Below are 21,071 nucleotides of genomic sequence, written 5' to 3'. Positions count from 1 at the left end.
ACACATTAATACAAATATATACACAAATACAGATAGGATAGTATAGCAAACTAAAGGGTTTTTCAATAAGGGCGAGTCGATGTTGCAATGGAATAAAACAAGCTGTGTGTGAGGTATTAACGAAATTCTTTTTTTATTTGAAAGGCCTATGTATGTCATTATGTGTGGAATATAACATCGTTCAAATGTCCGCCGCGGCTTCTCACGGTGGCATGGATCCGAGTGGTCCAATTTTCAATGATTCTGCCGCATAGATCCGGCTGAATTTGAGCGATGGCCTGGGTTATGTTGACTTTAAGGGCATCGGTTGATTGCGGCTTATTGGCATAAACCTGCGACTTCAGAAAACCCCACAAGAAAAAGTCTAGCGGGGTCGAATCGCACGATCTTAGTGGCCAATTCACGTTACCTTTGCGAGAGATAACCATACCCTCAAATCGTTCATACAGAATGTCCATCGTGGCGTCCGCTGTGTGGCACGTAGCGCCGTCCTGCTGGAACCACATGTCGTCCACGTCCATATCGTTCAATTTGGGCCAAAAGAAATTGGTTATCATCGTTCTGTAGCGCTCGCCATTGACGGTGATGGTCTCACCAACGTCGTTTTCGAAAAAGTACGGACCAATGACGCCGCCGGCCCAAAATCCGCACCAAACAGTAACTTTTTGTGGATGCATTGCTACCTGTTGAACCTCGTGTGGGTTGGCGTCGTGCCATATACGGCAATTATGCTTGTTAACATAGCCATTCATCCAAAAATGCGCCTCGTCGCTAAAGATGATTTTTCGGCCAAAATTGGGGTCCTCTTCCAAATGCTCCGAAGCCCAGTCAGCGAACAAACGGCGTTGTCTATGGTCGTTAACTTTGAGCTCCTGGGCCAGTTGGATCTTGTACGGGTGTAGGCCCAAGTCCCGACACAAAATTCGCCAAGTTGAAGTCTGCGAAAGGCCGAGTTCTTGTGCACGGCGAAGAATTGACTGCCTCGGGTTCTCCTGCACACTTTCACTTACAGCGGCGATGTTCTCGGCCGATTTGACGTTCCTTTGACGTACGGGTGTTGGCTGATCGTTTACCGAACCGGTCGTCTCGAATTTGGCCACCAAACGTTGAAGAGTCGACTTTGAAGGGCCACCGCGTCTGCCGTAAAATGGGCGCAACGCGCGCAACGTTTGCACTAACGAACACTCATTTTGATAATAAAGTTTTATCATTTGGACGTGCTGCTCAATCGTGTAACTTGTCATGGTGATTTGGCATCAGTGACTGAATAATAAACAACAGGTTAGACAGACGCCGCCACAGGCTGCCAACATCGACCCGCACCAATTGAAAAACCCTATACTATCCTGTCAACACTTAAAGACCTTTTTAAACCGACCTGACTTGATCCAGTACGACTTTGAAAAGAAAAGTGCTACGCGCTACTTACTTCGCTACCTGCGCTATGTTACATAACGGTCTCTAATCTTCAAAATTGTCCAAGTTTTGGCATAATATTTTAAGGATATATTTATAAGATCTTTATCTTTTGAAACATGTAAAAAGAATCGATTTCTATGAACCGATAACCGACAATATACCTTTAAGTGGAGTTTTTCAACCAGTACTATTGTTTTTTTATGTTATTTTTTTTTGTAAAACAGTTTTATTAGTAAAGTTTTATTTATAACATTCAATAGAAGAATTTGTTGTTATTCAGTATACTCATATCTAGGCACAATAGCCGTCATATAATTGTAGATTAGGTTATTCTGAACGGGAAAGTTCTTTACCATTTTGCCAATAAGAACTCCAATTATAAATTTACAAATTACAAATCCAATTTATAAATTATCAACTAAAAAGCCTCTACATATGAATATTTTTAATCATTAACGACTTAATAACTATTGCGTTTTTGCAAAATAATTTTCGATTTTTCTTGTCAGTTTGATCTGATTAATTTTAACAATTTTCCGTTTCCATAATATCCCGGTTACATTTTTTCTTTTTTTTATCTCGTTGGGGAAATCCTCATGGATATTCAAGCCCCTTGGGGAGGAAGACGGTCATGCCGAACTTTTATCAGCTAAAACCTCACCGGGGTATCTACCAGGTGGGCTGGAGTGGGGGAGCTGGGACAACTGCACCAATATTTCGTCCCCAGTACCTCGCCCTTGGGGCTCGCGAGCGAGCCCCTCGCCAAAGTGTCACGCTCCCAAACAGGGGGGCGTAGCACCCCGACTGGGCGGACTTGCCCAGCCGGGTTAGCCTCCTGGTGTTGAGCGTTCAACAAGAGGGAGGAGGGACACCCACACTCTCCTTCGACCACCCTCGATGGACTGAGGGGAAGATTGAGGAGTGAGATCCGGTCTCAACTAGGCAACACCACTCCTCCGCGTCACCCCTGCCGAGCACACCAGCGGACTATTGCCCTCCCTGCCGACGGGCGACATGGCGCCCTCCGCCTTTGCCGAGCATACAAGGAGGCGGGCCAAATCAGGGGGAGGGGGAAATCTCTCACCACCTCCTGCGGCGGCCAGTGCCCCCCCTATCGACGGACGGAGTCTGGTCCCAGGTGAACGAGGCCTCTTCCAAGGATCCGGAGGCGGTGGCTCGTCTAGCGCAACCCTGGGCCATCCCCATTCATTGGGGAGCGCCGCCGAAACCGTTTGAGACTACGACGTGGCCGGCGCTCCCACTCGGCAGCTTCCTTGCGAGACATTACATCTCCAGCAAAGGAAGTCACCGCTGCCTAGACCTCGTCTCTCCTGACCATGACCCGGGCCATGAAAAGGGTCGGGAGAGAGAGGTCCGAGGAACACGGTTACTTTGTATAATGTACATTATCTATATTATGTATAAGGTACAGGGTGTATAAAAGGTACTGGAACGATGAAATTTATCGGAAACTAAGCATTTTAGAAAAAATATTTCAGATAGAAGTTGTATGGTTTCAAGGAAAACATAAAACAATTGTATTATTTGATTACAAATGGCGCCATTTTCGAGATATTCACTGATCATTATTTTCCTTAAATCCAAATCCCAATTTTTTATCATATCATTTTTCCCTACAAATTAATTTAAATAACTTTAGTCTGAAACATTTTTTTATTTTTTTATTTACTTAATATGTTTTGAGATATTTAAGGAAAACTTGATGACTCTTTTAATACTTAACTTACGATATATCGCTAACTATTTGTTAGAAGAAACATGGTACTAAACTTTTTTACTCTATTTGGTTTCAAGAGCACATTGTTACAATAGTTCCCCAACTTATGTTAACTTATTGACTTTTGGAACTTTCAAAATCATAAAATTAACAAAAGTTAGGGTGCCATTAAAACATTATATTCTTGAAACTAAATAAAATAACAAAGTTTAGTATCATCTTTTCTTTCAACAGATAGTTAGCGAGATATCGTGAGTTAAATATTGAAAAAGTTATCAAGTTTTCCTTAAATATCTCTAAAACTATTAGGCAAATAAAAAAATGTTTCAGGTAAAAGTTGCTTAAATTAATCGGTAGAAAAAGACGGTATAATAAAAAAATTGGGATTTCCATTCAAGAAAAATAATGATCAGTGATTATTTTGAAAGCAGCGCCATCTGTAAATAAATGATATAGTTATTTTATGTCCTCTTTGAAATCATACAACTTCTGTCTAAAACACATTTTTCTAAAATGCTCAGTTTTCAAGATATTTCGCAATTCTGGTACATTTTATACACAGTGTCCCATTCTAATGTCCCACCCCAAATAACTTTTCCGTATTGAAACTTCAAGGAAAATGATCTGAATAAAGGTGTAGGGATTTAAGTGAGCTACTTTATGATGACCTTAACCTCTATTTCCAAGGTGATTTGAAGGTCAACTTGCGAATTTTAAACGGGAATCCTAACTTTTTATTATACTGTTTTTTTCTACTAGTTAATTTGAATAACTTTTGTCTAAAACATTATTTTATTTGTCTAATATTTTTTTAGATATTTGAAGAAATCTTGATAACTTTTTCAATATTTAATTTACGATATCTCGCTAATTACTAGGTGCGCAACTAAGTTTCCGGGTTTCACACATGGATGGCGCTAACGACACATGTGGTCGACATACATGTCTGAAGTTGTTTTTTTATAGCTTGGACATCTGTTAACAATAACCAGTCGTAATACCAACATATATCGCAACGCAAAAATATTTTTCTAACAACGAAGATGTCGAGTTTTGTGCCAAATAAACAGCATTTGCATAAAGCTTTGCTTTCCTGCTTTAACTTAAAAAAAAGTGCAACTGAAGCACGTCGTTTGCTTGAGGAGGCCTACGGCGAACATGCACCATCGAAAACTACCTGTGAAGATTGGTTTAAACGCTTCAGAAGTGGCGATTTCGATATTAAGGACAAGGAGCGCTCCGGAAAACCAAAATAATTAAGGACGCCGATCTGCAAGCGTTATTGGATGAAGATGATACGCAAACACAAGATCAACTTGCGGAGGCATTAAACATGACTCGCTAAGATGTTTTCAAACGTTTACATGCCATGGGAAAAATTCAAAAGGAAGGAAAATGGGTGCCGTATGAGTTGACTGAGAGACAGATGGAAAATCGAAGAGCCACTTCCGAAATTTTACTTTTGCGGCATGAAAGGAAGAAAGAAAATTTCCTGCATCGAATTGTTACTGGCGATGAGAAGTGAATATATTTCGAGTATCCTAAACGCAAAAAATCGTAGCTTGCACCTGGCGAAGCATCAACATCGACGGCACGGCCAAATCGCTTCGGAGAGAAGACAATGCTCTGCGTTTGGTGGGACCAGAAAGGAATCGTGTACTATGAGTTGTTGAAACCGGGCGACACTGTCAATGGGTATCGCTACCGACTGCTGATCAATTTGAACCATGCATTGCTCGAAAAACGGCCAGAATGGGACACGAGACACGAACGAGTGATATTGCAGTACGACAACACTCCGTGCCATCGCACTTTCATCGTCCAGGACACCATCAAAACGCTGAAATGGGATCTGCTACCGCACCCGCCGTATTCGCCAGACTTGGCCCTTTCCGACTACCATTTGTTCCGGTCGATGGCGCATGGATTGGCTGGGCAACACTTGGTCATTTTCGAAGAAGTTCAAAATTGTTTGGATGAATGGTTTTGGTCCAAAGACGCGTCATATTATCATCGCGGTATTCCTGTATTACCAGAGAGATGGCAAAAATGTGTAGCTAGCGAGGGACGATACATTGAAAAACCATTTTTTGTATTTTTCTTAAAATTTTCCATTCTTCATTGATCAAAAAACCTGGAAACTTAGTTGCGCACCTAGTATTTGTCGGAAGAAAATGTGGTACTAGATTTTCTTGCTTCATTTAGTGTCAGGAATATATTGTTACAATAGCGCCTTGACTTTTGTTAACTTACTGATTTTTGGAAATTTCAAAAACATCAAATTAACAAAAATGAAAGCGTTATTGTAACAATATATTCTTGAGACTAAATAAAGCAAGAAAGTCTAGTACCACTTTTTCTTCCGACAAATAATTAGCGAGATATCGTAAGTTAAATATTGAAAAAGTTATCAAGTTTCCTCAGATATCTAAAAGAATATCAGACAAATAAAAAAATATTTTAGACTAATGTTGTTCAAATTAACTAATAGAAAAAAATAGTATAATAAAAAATAAGAGTTCCCATTTAAAAAACACAAGTTGACCTTCAAATGATCTTGAAAATAGAAGTCAAGGTCAAAGTTAAGGTCATCATAAAGTAGCTTACTTAAATCCCTACAACTCTTATTTAGATCATTTTGCTTGTAGCTTCAATATTGAAAAGTTATTTGGGGTGGGACATTAAAATGGGATACCCTATATACCCCATATACAGGGTGAAGGAAAAACCCCGGGACCCCTGAAAATTTCGAAAAATATATACTTCATAAAAAAATGTTTCAGACAAAAGTTGTTGCGTTGAAAAGGATCTATTTACCGATCTTAACAATTTGACCTTGGGTTGCGTCATCAAGGTCAGGACAAAGTCATCTCGGATTTTTTAAATAGAAACACCAATTTTTTATTACATATTCTTATAGCTCTTCTTCAAACCTTTTCAAAGCACTATGGTTTTATCCAATTTGAATAAGCTGTTCCGAAGTTATCTAGTTTTTTAATGTAAGATATCTAGCCAACTAAGGCAAGATCGGAGGATAATTCAGCCAACTAAAGCAAGATCGAAGGATGATCCAGCCAACTAAGGCAGGATCATAGGATGATCCGGCCAACTAAGGCAAGGTCGGGAGTTGTCCGGCCAACTAAGGCAATACTGGAAAGCTTTAAATTAATTGTTCAAAATGTCCGCCATCAACAGTTTGATAATAAGCTAATCTATCGTAAAAAGATGAAACGGTTTTTTGAATGTAATCAGCAGGGATGAGAGCAGCTTCATCAAGAATTCTATTTCGTAAGTCATCCAAATTTTGTGGTTTCGTTTTGTAAATTCTATCTTTTAAATGGCCCCACAGGAAGTAATTGTTAGGTGATAAATCGGGTGATCGAGGAGGCCATTCTATAAGTCCTCTTCTATCTATCCATCGATGAGGGAACACTGTGTCCAAATAATTACGGACGTCCCTTTCGTAATGTGGGAGGGCACCATCTTGTTGGAACCATGTATGCTCGAAGTTGTCATCCATGATTGCTTGTATCGCTGGAACTATTTCGTTTCTTAGCATATTCTCATATTTTATCGTTGTTAGATTTCCGTCAATAAAGAGTGGACCTATGAGAACATTATTCAAAATGCCTATCCAAACATTCACTTTTTGTGGATACTGCGTGTGTGTTTCTTCAATCTAGTGAGGATTTGTATCTGACCAAAATCTACAATTGTGTCGATTAACGTGGCCATTTAACTGAAATGTTGTCTCATCTGAAAATACTACATTTGATAGATAGTTAGGATCTTCGGTTATTTTTTCCATCATTAAATCACAAAATTCAATGCGCCTATCGAAATCATCTTCATTTAGCTCTTGTACAAGATGGATCTTATAAGGATAAAATTTATTCATTTTCAATATTTTAAGCACAGACATTTGATCTATTTCATGTTGCTGTCCTACTTTGCGGGTCGAATCATGCGGATTTTCGATAAAGGATTATAGAACATCTAATGATTTTTCTACACTTGTTGCTGATACTGGCCTACCTGGTATTGCACGATTTTTCATACTTCCAATTTCCTGAAAACGCCTTATCGTTCTTTCAACAGTAGATTTTGAAATGACCCTGATTACGAAAAGTTTCATTAAAAAGCCGCCTCACATCATTGTACGACCTTAGTCGATCATCCCATCCTCTCATCATCAAAAGAGATATGCGTTCTCATTCTGAAAGACTTGCCATATTGACAGGCAGAAGTGGTAAGATTTAGTCTAATCGACTAAATTAATATTTGGATCAATTCAAAGTTATTCTAAAGACAGTGATGAAGAATAATAATGAGCACGGAATGAAGTGCAATTAAGTCAGCTTACAACTAGCTACAAACTGTTTCTTAATAATTTTCAAAAGAATAGAGGAATTTCAGTCGAGTTTGCGATTCACTAAACTGTAATGAGTATTAAATGAGTAAATGGAAGAAATAAACATCGAACAGCAGAATAGTTCAAATAAATAAATAACTGAAATAAATCAATCAACGAAATTAAGACAAGCCGATAGGAGCCAACGCCTGGAAGTTAGTCGCGCAATTATTTTTACGAGTTGGCTGGATCATCCTCCGATCTTGTCTTAGTTGGCTCGATCACTCCGACCTTGCCTAAGTTGGTCGGATCATCCTCCGATCTTGCCTTAGTTGGCCGGATCATCCTACGACCTTGCCTTAGTTAGCCGGATCATCCTCCGATCTTGCCTTAGTCGGCTAGATATCTTACTTTAAAAAACTCGATAACTTCGGAACAGCTTATTCAAATTGGATAAGATCATAGTGCTTTGGAAAGGTCTGAAGAAGGGCTATAAGAATATGCAATAAAAAGTTGAGGGTTCTATTTAAAAAATCCGAGGTGACCTTGTCCTGACCTTGATGACGTCATCCAAGGTCAAACTGTTAAGATCGGTAAATAGATCTTTTCCAACGCTACAACTTTTGTCTGAAATATTTTTTTATAAAGTGTATATTTTTCGAAATTTTCAAGGTTCCCGGGGTTTTTTCTTCACCCTGTATGTATACATAATAAATAATTGATAAGAATTCTAGTGTTGTCATTCAAGACTTTGTAAAATATAAAAAATTGATTTTTCGTAGCTTTGTACATATAAAGATTTTCAATTTGTGGATCATGAACTACAAAATATCACGCACTCAACAAAATTCTTCAGACCCTGATTTTCATAATAAAAGTGTGGGTCCCTTTGAACATAAATATATAAACGAGATAGGATTTATAATTCTAAAAAAATTAATTTATAGGTTCAATCTCATGTTCTCATTCCTCAATTCTTGTCAATGATAATGGCTGCTTTGCAACGAATGTATATTACGGCATGGCCAGCGGATGATATGAAAGAAGAGGTAAGTTCAAAAAATAATAAAAATAAAAATTGTTATTCTAAAATAATTATTGTAATAGTAATAATAGCATATAATAGTAGTAATAGTAATAATAATAGTAGTAGAAACAGTAATAATATCGGTAAACTTACAAAGAAATACAAGAGCTGTTTGATAAGTCAGTATCTTTGACAAAAGATGACGTTTAAATCACAAGTCTAATTTATTTTTTATGTTTGCCATTTTCTTTAAGTATACATACCCTGAATGTGGTTGCTAGTTCTCTATCGAGACCCTTTCCAAGTGGCAGATTGGGGAATGCTCAGCCGAATACAGGGTATCCCAAAAATAAAGGACCATCCTAATAACGCTTCAGTATTGAAGTTTCAAGGAAAATGGTCTGAATAAAAGTTGTAGGGATTTAAGTGAGCTACTTCATGATGACCTTGACTTTGACCTTGACCTCTATTTTCAAGGTCATTTGAAGATCAACTTGCATTTTTAAAATGAGAATCCTTATTTTTGTTACACTATTTTTTTCTATTAGTTAATTTGAACAACATTAGTCTAAAATATTTTTTTATTTGTCTGATATTCTTTTAGATATCTGAGGAAACTTGATAACTTTTTCAATATTTAACTTACGATATCTTGTTAACTATTTGTCAGAGGAAAAAGTGATACTAGACTTTCTTGCTTTATTTAGTCTCAAGAATATATTGTTACAATAGCGCCCTGACTCTTGTTAACTTACTGACTTTTGGAAATTTAAAAATCATCAAATTAAATCAAATAACAAAATTAATTAAAATCAAATAACAAAAATCAGAGCGCTATTGTAACAATATATACTTGAGACTAAATAAAGCAAGAAAGTCTAGTACCACTTTTACTTTCGACAAATAGTTAGCGAGATATCGTAAGTTAAATATTGAAAAAGTTATCAAGTTTTCCTCAAATATCTAAAAAAATATTAGACGAATAAAAAAATATTTTAGACAAAAGTTGTTCAAATTAATTAGTAGAAAAAAAACATTATAATAAAAAATAAGTGTTCTCATTAAAAAAATGCAAGTTGACCTTCAAATGACCTTGAAAATAGAGATCAAGGTTAAGGTCAAGGTCATCATAAGGTGGCTCACTTAAATCCCTACAACTTTTATTCAAATCATTTTCCTTGAAATTTAAATATTGAAGAGTTATTAGGGTGCTCCGTTACATTTGGAACACCCTGTATATCAGAAGGAAAGAAATAAAATAATTGGGGTGGACCAAAACTAGTATCTAAAACAATGGACAAGACAAACATGGAAAATAGTATCCCAGATGGTACATTAGACACCAACTTGGAAAATTCATCCACCACGGAGGCTCATAGATTCTGAAGGAGGTCAACCATTACTTTTATAGACGTTCTTAAAAACAAATGTCCTACCGTCGAGAATAGTCAACTATAGGCACAACATTAAAATTGAGTCAGTAAATTCTTTATAACAGTTTGTTTAGTAGACCTCGAAGTTCTTTTCTTGGACACAGACCTCTGAAATACAAAATTTTAATACTTCTGAATATAACGCTTAACAAACCAAAAGTACTCAAAAGACAATCAAATGGCAAGAAAATCCAATAGCTAGGTACTATAGAAAGCATTAGAGAAAGAAGACATAATCAAAATCACTTCCTGTTAGCAAATTTTAATTGTTAATATATTCTCAAAACTGCCACTTGATAATTATGGTAACAACATCACAAAAATAACTTTTGGGTTGTTTAAAAAGGCATTGCGTTTATTTCCGATTGATGGTTTTAGTTGTATATTTAATGTATTAAATGCATCTATAAATTCATGATCTCATGTACGTTTGACAGCTGACGCTTATAGCTTCCATCAAGGAAAAAAGTGCTCGAATCGATAAACAATTTATTCCTTCTATAACTTTGGAAATGGGGAATCAACATGAGCATTTTCGCTAAATTTTACTTTATTACTTTCGAAAAGTAAAGAATGCTGTGCAGGCTTATGAAAAGTTGCATAAAGTTTATGCAATTATGGTGACAAAGCCCTAAAAGACCGCCAGTGTCAATATTGGTTTGCTCATTTCCGTTCTGGTGACTACAGAGTGAAAGATGCACCTCGTTGAGGTCTATCATCGGAGGTTGATGATGGTAAAATAAAGACATTAGTTGAAGCTAATCGACGTTCTACTATTCGTGACCTCGCTGAGGCACTAAAAATATCGACTGGAAGGTTTACCTTAATTTGAAATAACTTTATTAGGTCAGTAAGCTCGATGTTGGAGTCCCACGTGAATTAAAGGAAGTTCACTTCATAAAACGCAAAGACATCTGCGATTAACTTTTTAAACGTGAATAATCTGATCCATGTCTGAAACGCATAATTACTAGCGATGAAAAATGATATCTACAGTAATGTAAAGCGAAAGAGACCATGGAATAAGCATGATGAACCGGCCAAAAGTACATCAAAAGGAGACATCCACTAAAGAAAGGTGATTATTTCAATCTAGGATTGGAAATGTGTGGTGCTTTTCGAGTTCCTACCAAGGAATGTTACGATCAATTCGAACATATACTGTCAACAGCTCGACAAATTGAACAAAACAATAGCAGAAAAGCGGTCAGAATTGATAAATCGCAAAGGAATAATCTTCCATCATGACAACGCTCGACTACACACAAGTTTAATGACTCGCGAAAAATTATTAGAACTTGGTTGGGATGTATTGCATCATCCATTATATTTGCCAAACCTTGCACGATTAGATTACCATTTGTTTCGATACTTGCAAAACTCCTTAAATGGAAAAGTATTCGCTTCAGACAACGATAGCGAAAGACACTTGGTTCGGTTCTTCTCTAATACAGATAAGAAGTTTTTCGAGAATGAAATCATGAAGCTTACCGAAAGATGACAGAAGGTAATCGAACAAAAAGGACAATATATTATCGATTAATGTTCATTCCAGTGAAATGTACTCGTGGGAATTTTGTCGCGCACAAAGCAAACGCAATGAATTCTCACTAACGTATATAGGGTATCCGGTAATTAGCTGCCAACCCGAAATGTGAAGGTAGATTGGGTTAAGACAAACATAAAAGTCCCATACGAGATTCGCAATAATTATCGAGTTATTAATGACAGAAATCTAAGGAGTGGGAACACGCCGACACAAATTATTGGAGAAGCGTTGCAGCTGTTCAGGCCACAGCGCGACCCAGTCGATTAAAAAACTGTTGCCGGTGCGCTGCGAGGAGAATGACAACGTGCCGCTATTCGTTGTTTTATCTCACCACACCTACGTCTCGCCGCACGCCACCAAGTTGCTAGGTTGACTGGGCTGCACTGTAACCCAAGAGGCTGCGACGCTTCTCCAATCATTCATCTCAGCGCGCGTTTATTCGTCAGATTTCTGTAATTAATAACTCGATAATTATTGCGAATCTCGCAAAACGATATGGGACTTTTATGTTTGTCTTAACCCAATCTACATTCACACTTCGGGTTGGCAGCTACATTGTAAGAAATGATATGTTAAATTTAACATATTCATATATCTCAAATCATCCACTCTCATTTGTTAATTTATTGTGTTAATTTAACATACAGCAAATAGGTTAAAATGTAACACATATAATATGTAAAAAGTAACACAAAAATTTAACATTTGAATACCGTAAAGAATTACAGTTTGTGTTAAATTGACATACAATGAATGTTACTTTCAACATTTGGAAAAAGTAATGATCTATGATTTAATGAAATGAAAATGTTAGATTGACATAATCTATGTGTTAAAAATTCGATCTTCACATACCAGAAATGTTAACATTATACATTTAACATATGATAACTGTTATAAAGAGGAAAGTAACACATGTTAGGTATGTTGACTTCAACATATAAAATATATCATAGCAAGAATTCATGCATTTTGCGACCGCTCCTATAGATCAGGCAGCGGGCAAAATTCGCGGCGACCTCTCGGTCGCCCTCCGTCGCCTCCCTCACAATTTCCCCAAAACGGAAGTTGGGCGCCAGGCACGACTCTCGTGCCCACCAACACGAACGATAGCTGTAGCGACGGGGAGACTCGATCGCCCATGAGACCGGCAGCTCTCTTAATTATAGTCGGAGTCGGGAGTGGATCTTACTTCGTGTGGAACAGGAGGGTATCCGGCAAATGACAATAGACTGGGAGAAGTGAAATAAAAGAAAATATATATCTATATTTGCCCGTTCGACAACGTAATGTACACAGGAATCGACCAAAAATCGCGATTTTCCTTTACGGAAATCGCTATCTCGCGCACCACGGCAAAATTCCGCTCGCCTGACTTCCGGCGGGAAGGCGAATACGACAACTTCATTACCTCGAGCTAAAATCCGCTATTTCGACCACGGCTGGCACTCGCTAACGAGAGGGAGAGAGGTTCCGCTCCCCATGCTTCGCGGAAAGACCACCGGACGGCTTCGGTCAACGATAATGTTACATTAATTTCCAAACTCGAATATCCGACAGCCGCCAACCCGTCCCGCAACTCGCGGTTCACGAATACCAAAATGGCAATCATGAAAAGGTACAAAAAGGTACAGTTCCGAACGCCTTCGGTAGCTTCCCTCGTCGTCGTCGCGCTCCTCCGCTCGTTCCTTCGCTCGTGGTCCAACCGCGACGCCTCCGCTCTTTTCCGCTATCTCTCTCTCTCTCTCTTTCTCTCTCCAAAAATCCGCTGAGACACTATCCTCGCCACTCGCCAGGGTGCCACGCCGTACGAGATACTCGTGGTACACCCACGACACTAACGGTATGATCGCGCGGGAGTACACGCTCGATATCTTTCTCTTCTTTTTTTTTTTTTTCGGTAACAATGATCGCTCGCTCGCTCTCGCTTCGCGTCTCCGCAAGAAGTGCTGGCTTTTTCGAGAGCCCCTCCGTTATTCCTTCCCGGCTTCGTTGTTTGCTCTTGCTTTCTTTCCTTGTCTTCGTCTCTAAACCACGCGGGGTCCGGGTGTCGTTTTCCAGTTCATACTGTCTCTCCGGGCATCCGCCTCCGATCGAGGCTCCTGATTACCATGTGCCGTTTCCTTGTTTGTTTTTATTTGCTGTCGACAACACACAAATAAATCGGTAGCGGTACAATGTTAACGGCATCATCTTTTGCAAAACTAAAATGTCTACCTGTCGGACCGATGAGAGGGGAGTCAAGGGAACTACTCCCGTATTCCCTCCCCAACCTCCCGGCCCCAGGGCTCCAAACCGGGAGCCCCTCGCCCCTGTACCTCGCCACCCTTTCCACGTTCCGGGGAAATTAGTAGGAGGGCGAGGTTTCCTGCGGGTTGCCGCGCCGGTTGGCCTTCTGGTTTCTCCTGAGGAGAGAGGGGACATTCACCCTCCCTCCTTACCCCCCCTCCGTTTATCGGAGGGAGAGGATTTTGGGGGAGTGGTCCCAGCCCCAACTGGGGTGCCACTGCCCCCTTTCCCTACCTTTCCGACTGCTCGGGGGCAGGGATTCCCTCCCTATTCCCCCTCCCCCGCGGCCGGAGGCGGGCCCGAGGCGGCCGAGGAAGTTCCCCGCCCCTGTGGGCGGGTGCCCTCTCCTCGGCCGACGCTACCTCGAGCCCGCTTCCGATCCCCCCCTCCGGGGAGCGTCGGCCCCGGCGTCGCCTTCCGCGACGCCTTCCCGGCCGACGCCCCCACTCGGCGGTCTCCTTCTGGGACATTACTGTCCTACAAAAGGAGACCGCCGCTGACTACGCCTCCTCGCTCCCACACATGGCCTTCACCATGCGCGGGAGCGAAAGTCCCCCCTGTGGCATCCCACCGCCCTGGCGAGGACACGGTACTCCCTGGCCCATGATGGGCACGCGGCCAGGGTGTGATGCCGTGTCCTCGAGCGCAGGGCAGTGGTGGCATCGGGTAGTGGGCTCCTTTCTTATCTGGTGCAGGTACCTACCGAAGCATCCGTACCCCGTCAGTACCTGCACTAGGTGGAAGGACATTCCACATCCCCTCCTGTCTATTAGTTCAGACAGATAGGGGCGGACAGCCTCGGCCGTCGTGAACCCGGGTTCCAGGGGGTCGGACAAAACGTCCCTCCACCTCTCCTGGGTCCGGGCTCTGGCCTGGAGATTCAGGGCCGCCAGGCCCCTAGCCGTGAGTTCCTCCTCCTCGCGGAGCTCCCTCACCCTCCAATAGAGGATTCGCCTCTCCTCGGCGAGGAACTCCACGGGAGGGACACCGGCCAGGGTGGTTGCCGCCATGTACGACACAGTTCGGTACCCCCGAATCGCCCTGATTAGCACAGGTCTCAAGGCCTGCCGCAGCTCGCGTTTTCCGCTGCGGCAGGCCAGGAGCTGCGACGCCCATATGGGCGCCCCGTACAGGGCGATCGAGAGCACCGCCGTGACGTACAGGCGGCGAGCCCTCCAGCCTGGGCTCTCTTGGGCGCGCATCAGACTGGCCACGGCCAGTCCGGTCTTGCGCACTCTGGGGGCCAGCTGCCTGAAATGCGACCCGAATCTCCAACGGCTGTCCAACGTCAGGCCGAGATATTTCATCGTCGGCCCGACGCGGATGTGGACGCCATCTACCAGGACCTGTGTCTCCGGCGGCGCCCCTCGACTGCCGTCGTGAAAAAACACGGCTTCAGTCTTCTGGGGCGCCACATTGAGACCCAGGTCCGCGATGGTTCCCACCACCGATGCCACCGCCGTCTCCGCCAAGAGAGACCCATTTGCCTTCGAATTCACGAATGGCTGGATTCTCATGTATACACGCTATTTGAGAGAATGTTTCGCAGCAGCTGCGACAGAGTGCGAACAATAATTTACCTTGCGTGTGAAACGGAAGTACGGGGTGAAAGAGTTCGCGTGGTGCGAGTACATTGCATTGTACGAGTCCTTCCAGTAGTAAAGTTAAAATCAGGAGCCACACCGATTAAGTTGGAGCACTCTTCGCCCTAGTAAACTTCCGGATGCCTGATCGGAAAAGCACCCGTCTTCAGTACGTAGGGGTATAGAGAGCATACGTCAACGTAACGCATTTTTTCCTCCCCCGTAACTTCGTACCGTGTGACGATATTCCCCATGCGGCATCCGAAGAATGCGTTGCGAAGATCGAGGGGCATGGTTCTCAACATCGAGTGATTTTTTACAAAATCACGCATCTCCTGATTCTCTCTCATCTCTCGATTGAAGACGTATTCCTATTTCTCCGTAAGGAAATATCCCTGTTTTTGAAGACGACTTGACGTTGCGAGTGTGCGTTCGTAGTGTGTGTCGATCGTATCCGCGTGTACACAGGTCGAGAGTGGCCTATCGCGGTTCACTCGAAAACATGCAGGACATCCGTGCCAAAAACATCCATGAAATTGTAGAACGTGTCTTTGCGGTGGATTTTCCGACTTGTAATAACCGTCAACTAACGTACCATCTGATAAACGTTGTTCCCGTCCTCTATCGGCATGAATTATAACGCGCCCGAGTTCGCGTTTCTTCCACAGCAATCATTGAAGAGCTTTGTGCGATTGATTATTGGCATGTCTGTAACCTCCCGTCGGAATGATACCTATCTCTTTCTCACGCAAAAAGTTTTTCCGGAAAACTCGCATATAAGTGGAAGCGATGGTTGTACATTCTTCGAAGGGACATACTCTTCACCGCTCCAAAAAAATTTTACGCAAGGCGAGACATGCTCGACGAGGAATATCCACGTCGTTGTGACAATAGTCCACTATCTCTCGTTGAAAATCGAACTCGACGTTTTTACTAACCATCTCCGTGTGTCATGCTAAAAACTCTTCACGTTCATCCGATTTCATCGTATCTGGTGAGGAATATCGAATATCAGGTAATGGACCGATGTAATATTGGTTTTCGATGGTATTAAACAAATGAGGGAATAACCCTTTGCCTGAAATGCCCTTCAACTCGAAAGCTTTTTGCAGCATTGACAATCGCATCGGCATATAATTAATGCTGTCTATGAATTTAGTTTGGCCAACGGTTAATAATACAATTTTTGTACCGTTTAAAATAAGTTTTGGTTCAACGTAGTTGCTACTTTCGACCAGGTAGCGGAGAATAAATTGCGAGTCGAATGCACTTGCGTTATGCGCGATGCAAATGATTTATTTGAAGCTCTTTGTCGGTCTCGTGGCAAAATCGACAAATTGCTTCACCGGATCATTGCGACATATTAATTCGCGCACACCACACCAACGACAACGCGCCGTCATATCGTCTATCTCCATACATGAATCACATATTTGCTGCGCGACACAAAGTATAACCACGTGCATTTTAACATTTTCGCTGCCTTCGACTGCATCATCCTGCCGTGTCTCAAAATCATAAAACACAAATGCGACGCGATCTTTCTTCCGTTCTCATGTTTCTACGTTCTTATTATTTTCATCCTCCATTTCGGTTTCACTAGCGTTTTCCGCTTACGTTGGATTTTTTATAATCCGTCGGTGTGACGAAGTGGGCGCATGAAACAGAGGTGATTCAGTGGTTTCGACGACACACAAATACGACAATAAACCATACCGCATTTGTGTTTTTCTAGAGTTTTGCAAACGACCGCATTTGTTACAAATCCGGAGAATGCTACAGACGCTCGATAATGTCTCGACATTGTATTACTTTGGGGTATGATGACGCTCGAAGCATATGGTACCGTAAAACGCACATATTACACGTGAATCACTGATCGATTGCGAGCTGTTGGCCTGCGCTATAAAAGATGTTATGTACGAAGCTGTTAATAAATAAAAACAATATTGCACAACGCTTAATAAAAGCATTTATTTAAAAATGTACAGATGTTTCTTCCAACACGCTTATCCCCTTTCACTTCGTTTGACGTTTTTTCTAGAAAGCATTCCAGATCGGCGTACACCATGAATGGGACCCACTCCTTTTCCGCTGTTTGTAAAAGCTGTTTGTAAAAGCTGAGGCACTTATTGTCCTCCGTTGGCAGGTTGATTGTGCAGTCATTCAACCTGTTGCAATCTATAGGGTCTCTCCAATCTTTCGTTGGAACGAAAATAATGCAAGCAACTGAAACGAAAAAGAAAAATGGTTATTACGAGTTTTTATTTTATATCATATTTGTTACACATTGTTATTAAATATTCATAGAATATTTTTACCGATCACATAGATATTTCTTGCATTTTTCTTTACTTAGTTGCATGCTCACAAGGTGGGACACGTGCTTTTCCTTTTTATCGAGACGTATCGAAACGATCGTACATGATTCTTCCTGCTTCTTTTTATCTTGTATAGTGTATGGGACGAAGTTTTTGTACCGTATATAAGAATTCTGTTTTAAATATGTCATATTAGTGCATACATATTGGACACAGATTGCATGGTGTTATTTGGTAGACGGGGTTTCTACAGTTTGAACAAAATACACCATCAATTGCATCGTGTCTTTCGGTGATGTGTTCTCGCACTGCAAATATTTCTGTCACTGTATCGCGTATGCCACCAAAAAAACATGATGTGCAGAACTGCAGATTGCCTCCAGTATTATATGAAAAATAAATGCAACACACTTTTGTTTGACCATTCAAAGTATTAATTTCTTGAAATTTCAATTTCTTCACTTTTTCACTCGCTAATTGATTACTATTGTCACTATCATAATTACTATCATCGGTGAGTATATGATTTATGTCTTCTTCGTCTTCTATTTTTTCGTCTTCTACTTCGTCGTCTTCTACTTCTTCATGCTCTATGTTTTCGTGATCCATACTAAAGAGCTCCGACTGGGAAATATATTACACACAAATTAAATCTATATGCTTCACTTTTGCCACTCTTCTCGTCAATCTTTGAAGAATTAGCGACGACACTTTCTCAGCACTTTCTTCGATATTACTCAAACACGGACCACAATATATGACTGTTGCGGAGGAGTGAACGAAAAACGAAAGACTGTGTCTTCGTTAGCTTTTCCCTTACCCTATTTACCCCGTTTTAAGAAAATTTTCTCCAAACTGAATCTTCGAAAAGTAAAAGTGGAAAAATTATCGGTAATAGTCTCCTTTTAGTAAAGGGCCTAACGTATCTTTTAGTGTAAACTTAATGAAAATTTTCCCACAAATGTGGTGGTGAACAAAGTATATCTACACCCTTAGAGAAGCGCTTTCAGATACTGGGCGTTATCGCTACAGAGGTTTATTTCACTATCTTAAGAAAGTATAAAAATGATACAATTTTTGTATATTTTATTTAAACAAGATAAACAGCTATAGGTCTTTATCGAAAAATAGCCCTCACATACGTAAAAGGGACCAAGTACATTCAATTCCCAGAAGAATGCTTTCAGAAACCGAATGTTATTGATATAGTAGTCCATCTCTCCATTCTAAGTAAATATAAAGCGATATCTTTTGAACATATTATTTTGAACGAGCTAAGTATCTATAGACTTTCTTCGAGAAATTGTTCTCACGCTCGTAAAAGTAAACGAAGTATTTCCAGTCCCTAGAGAAACGCTTTCAGAAACTATATGTTATCGATACAGAAACTTATCACCCATCCTAAGTAAACATGAATGATACATCTTTTATATATCATTTTGAAAAAGATAAGCAGTCGTAGACTTTTTATGTCTGCGCATCACCATCCCCACTACTTTTTCTATTCTCTACGGGGAAAGACATGCGGAACTGAGACTGTTCAATCGTTCGAGCTTCGTTGCTTCTACTCGTTGCATAGCTAGTTCACGTGTGAGTTATTTACAAGTTCTTGCAAGAATAATGTTCGTCGCTAACGTGAACGCTGATCTTAAGAAGACGTCGAACAGCCTCTCTACAGAAGTGAAAAACGAACACAACATGCTTCTATGCACGACTTACGCTCTTAAAAATTCGGACACTAAAAGGGCGCAAGTTGGGTTGTGCACCATGTACGACGTGGGAACATTCGAGCCGGCGATCAAGATAATGAGAAACACGGTTTCAGGAATTCTCCTTGATTAAATACGTGGGAGAAATTTAAAGATATTATACCCACTGCAAATTCTTACTTGTGCGAGAAAAATAAGAATATGCCAACTCCTATCATCATTAACGACATTGCCGTCAACTTTACCTCTGCGTACGATGCACGGGCTATAATGGTGAGCCAGCGAGGGAAAATGGAGGACGGGCCTGTGAAGAAGACATCGAAGGACTCTATGCATTTGAAGTAGCCACCGTTGAAGAAGCATAAACTGTACACGGAAAATATTGTAATGCAGAAGACTACTTTCGATGGTCTAGAAACTATCGCGAAATATATCGACGTTAGATACGAGCATTTACAATCGGTTGCAGCTCTTGTAAATAATTGTAAGTGTATTTCAATATCCGAGTTAGAGCTTAATCTCACGAAGAAAGACATAAACGAAGATTTCGTGAAACAGACGCTCACTACTAAATATCGAGAAATCGAAGAAAACGTACGACGCCAAATAAAAAATTTACCATGTTTAGACTCGTACTTTAATATTGTATTCTATGAATTAACCTCGATTCATTTAAATTATACACGAAATTATACACGTAACGAATGCAGAGTGCTACGAATGCTTCCAAAGCTACGAATGTACACTCAAACGCAAAAAACCCGGTACACTAAAAATTTGGGAAAAAATTACAAAATTTCAAATGATCATAACTTGGTAAATAATGAAGATACAAATATGCGCAGAAATGCAAAATGAAGCTTGAAACGTCCTCTTTAGGAATATCTGAATGGCAATTATGTTCGGCCATTTTTTTCAAAATGGCGGATGATAAAGTGAGAGGATGCAAAATTGATAATCAGAGGTCCGTGTTTGCGATGGTGTGCATCAGGTATTGCAGCGTAATGGGACCAAATGAAAGTATAGAGTGTTATCTTTAAAATGCTACTTTACCGAGCTCGATGTGATCATTTTTCACTGAGTTGTTCCAAATTTTGCTAAAAATGCAGTTTTCTTGTTAAATTTGCATAATTCAGTGAATAAGTATCGCATCAAGCTCTACGACGAAGTATTTTAAAGAAAACATTCTATACTTTTAGGTACTTTTCGTCCCATTGAGCTGCGACACTTACTTTGCTCCATGCGCCGTCGCACGCTCGAACCTTTTTTTAGCAACTTTCCATGTTCTCCTTTTTATCACCCGCCATTTTGAAAAAATATCGTTGCGCACAATTTCGATAGATCTTTCGAAAACGGTTTCAAAGCTTTCAAACCGTTTTTGAAATTTGCTGCTAGGATATTTAGGTGTCGAGATATTCAATTTCGAATTTGCAACAAATGTCGATTCAGCGAGGCTTAAGGGGCTAAGAGGCTCTGCGGTTCGTTTGGCTCTTTCATAATTTCAATAGACGCGTTCATTATTCTCTATACAATAATTTACACAATTTTGCGAATTGGAAATTTAATTTTTATCAAAAGTTATCATTCTTTACCCTTCAGTTACGCATGATCACTGTGGTATACACTTTAGTTCGCGAAGCTGTAACTAGCTC

Source organism: Harpegnathos saltator, unplaced genomic scaffold (assembly GCF_003227715.2).
Source record: "Harpegnathos saltator strain DR-91 unplaced genomic scaffold, Hsal_v8.6 scaffold711, whole genome shotgun sequence".
In the NCBI taxonomy this organism is placed as follows: domain Eukaryota; kingdom Metazoa; phylum Arthropoda; class Insecta; order Hymenoptera; family Formicidae; genus Harpegnathos; species Harpegnathos saltator.
This window is presented reverse-complemented; position numbering follows the sequence as displayed.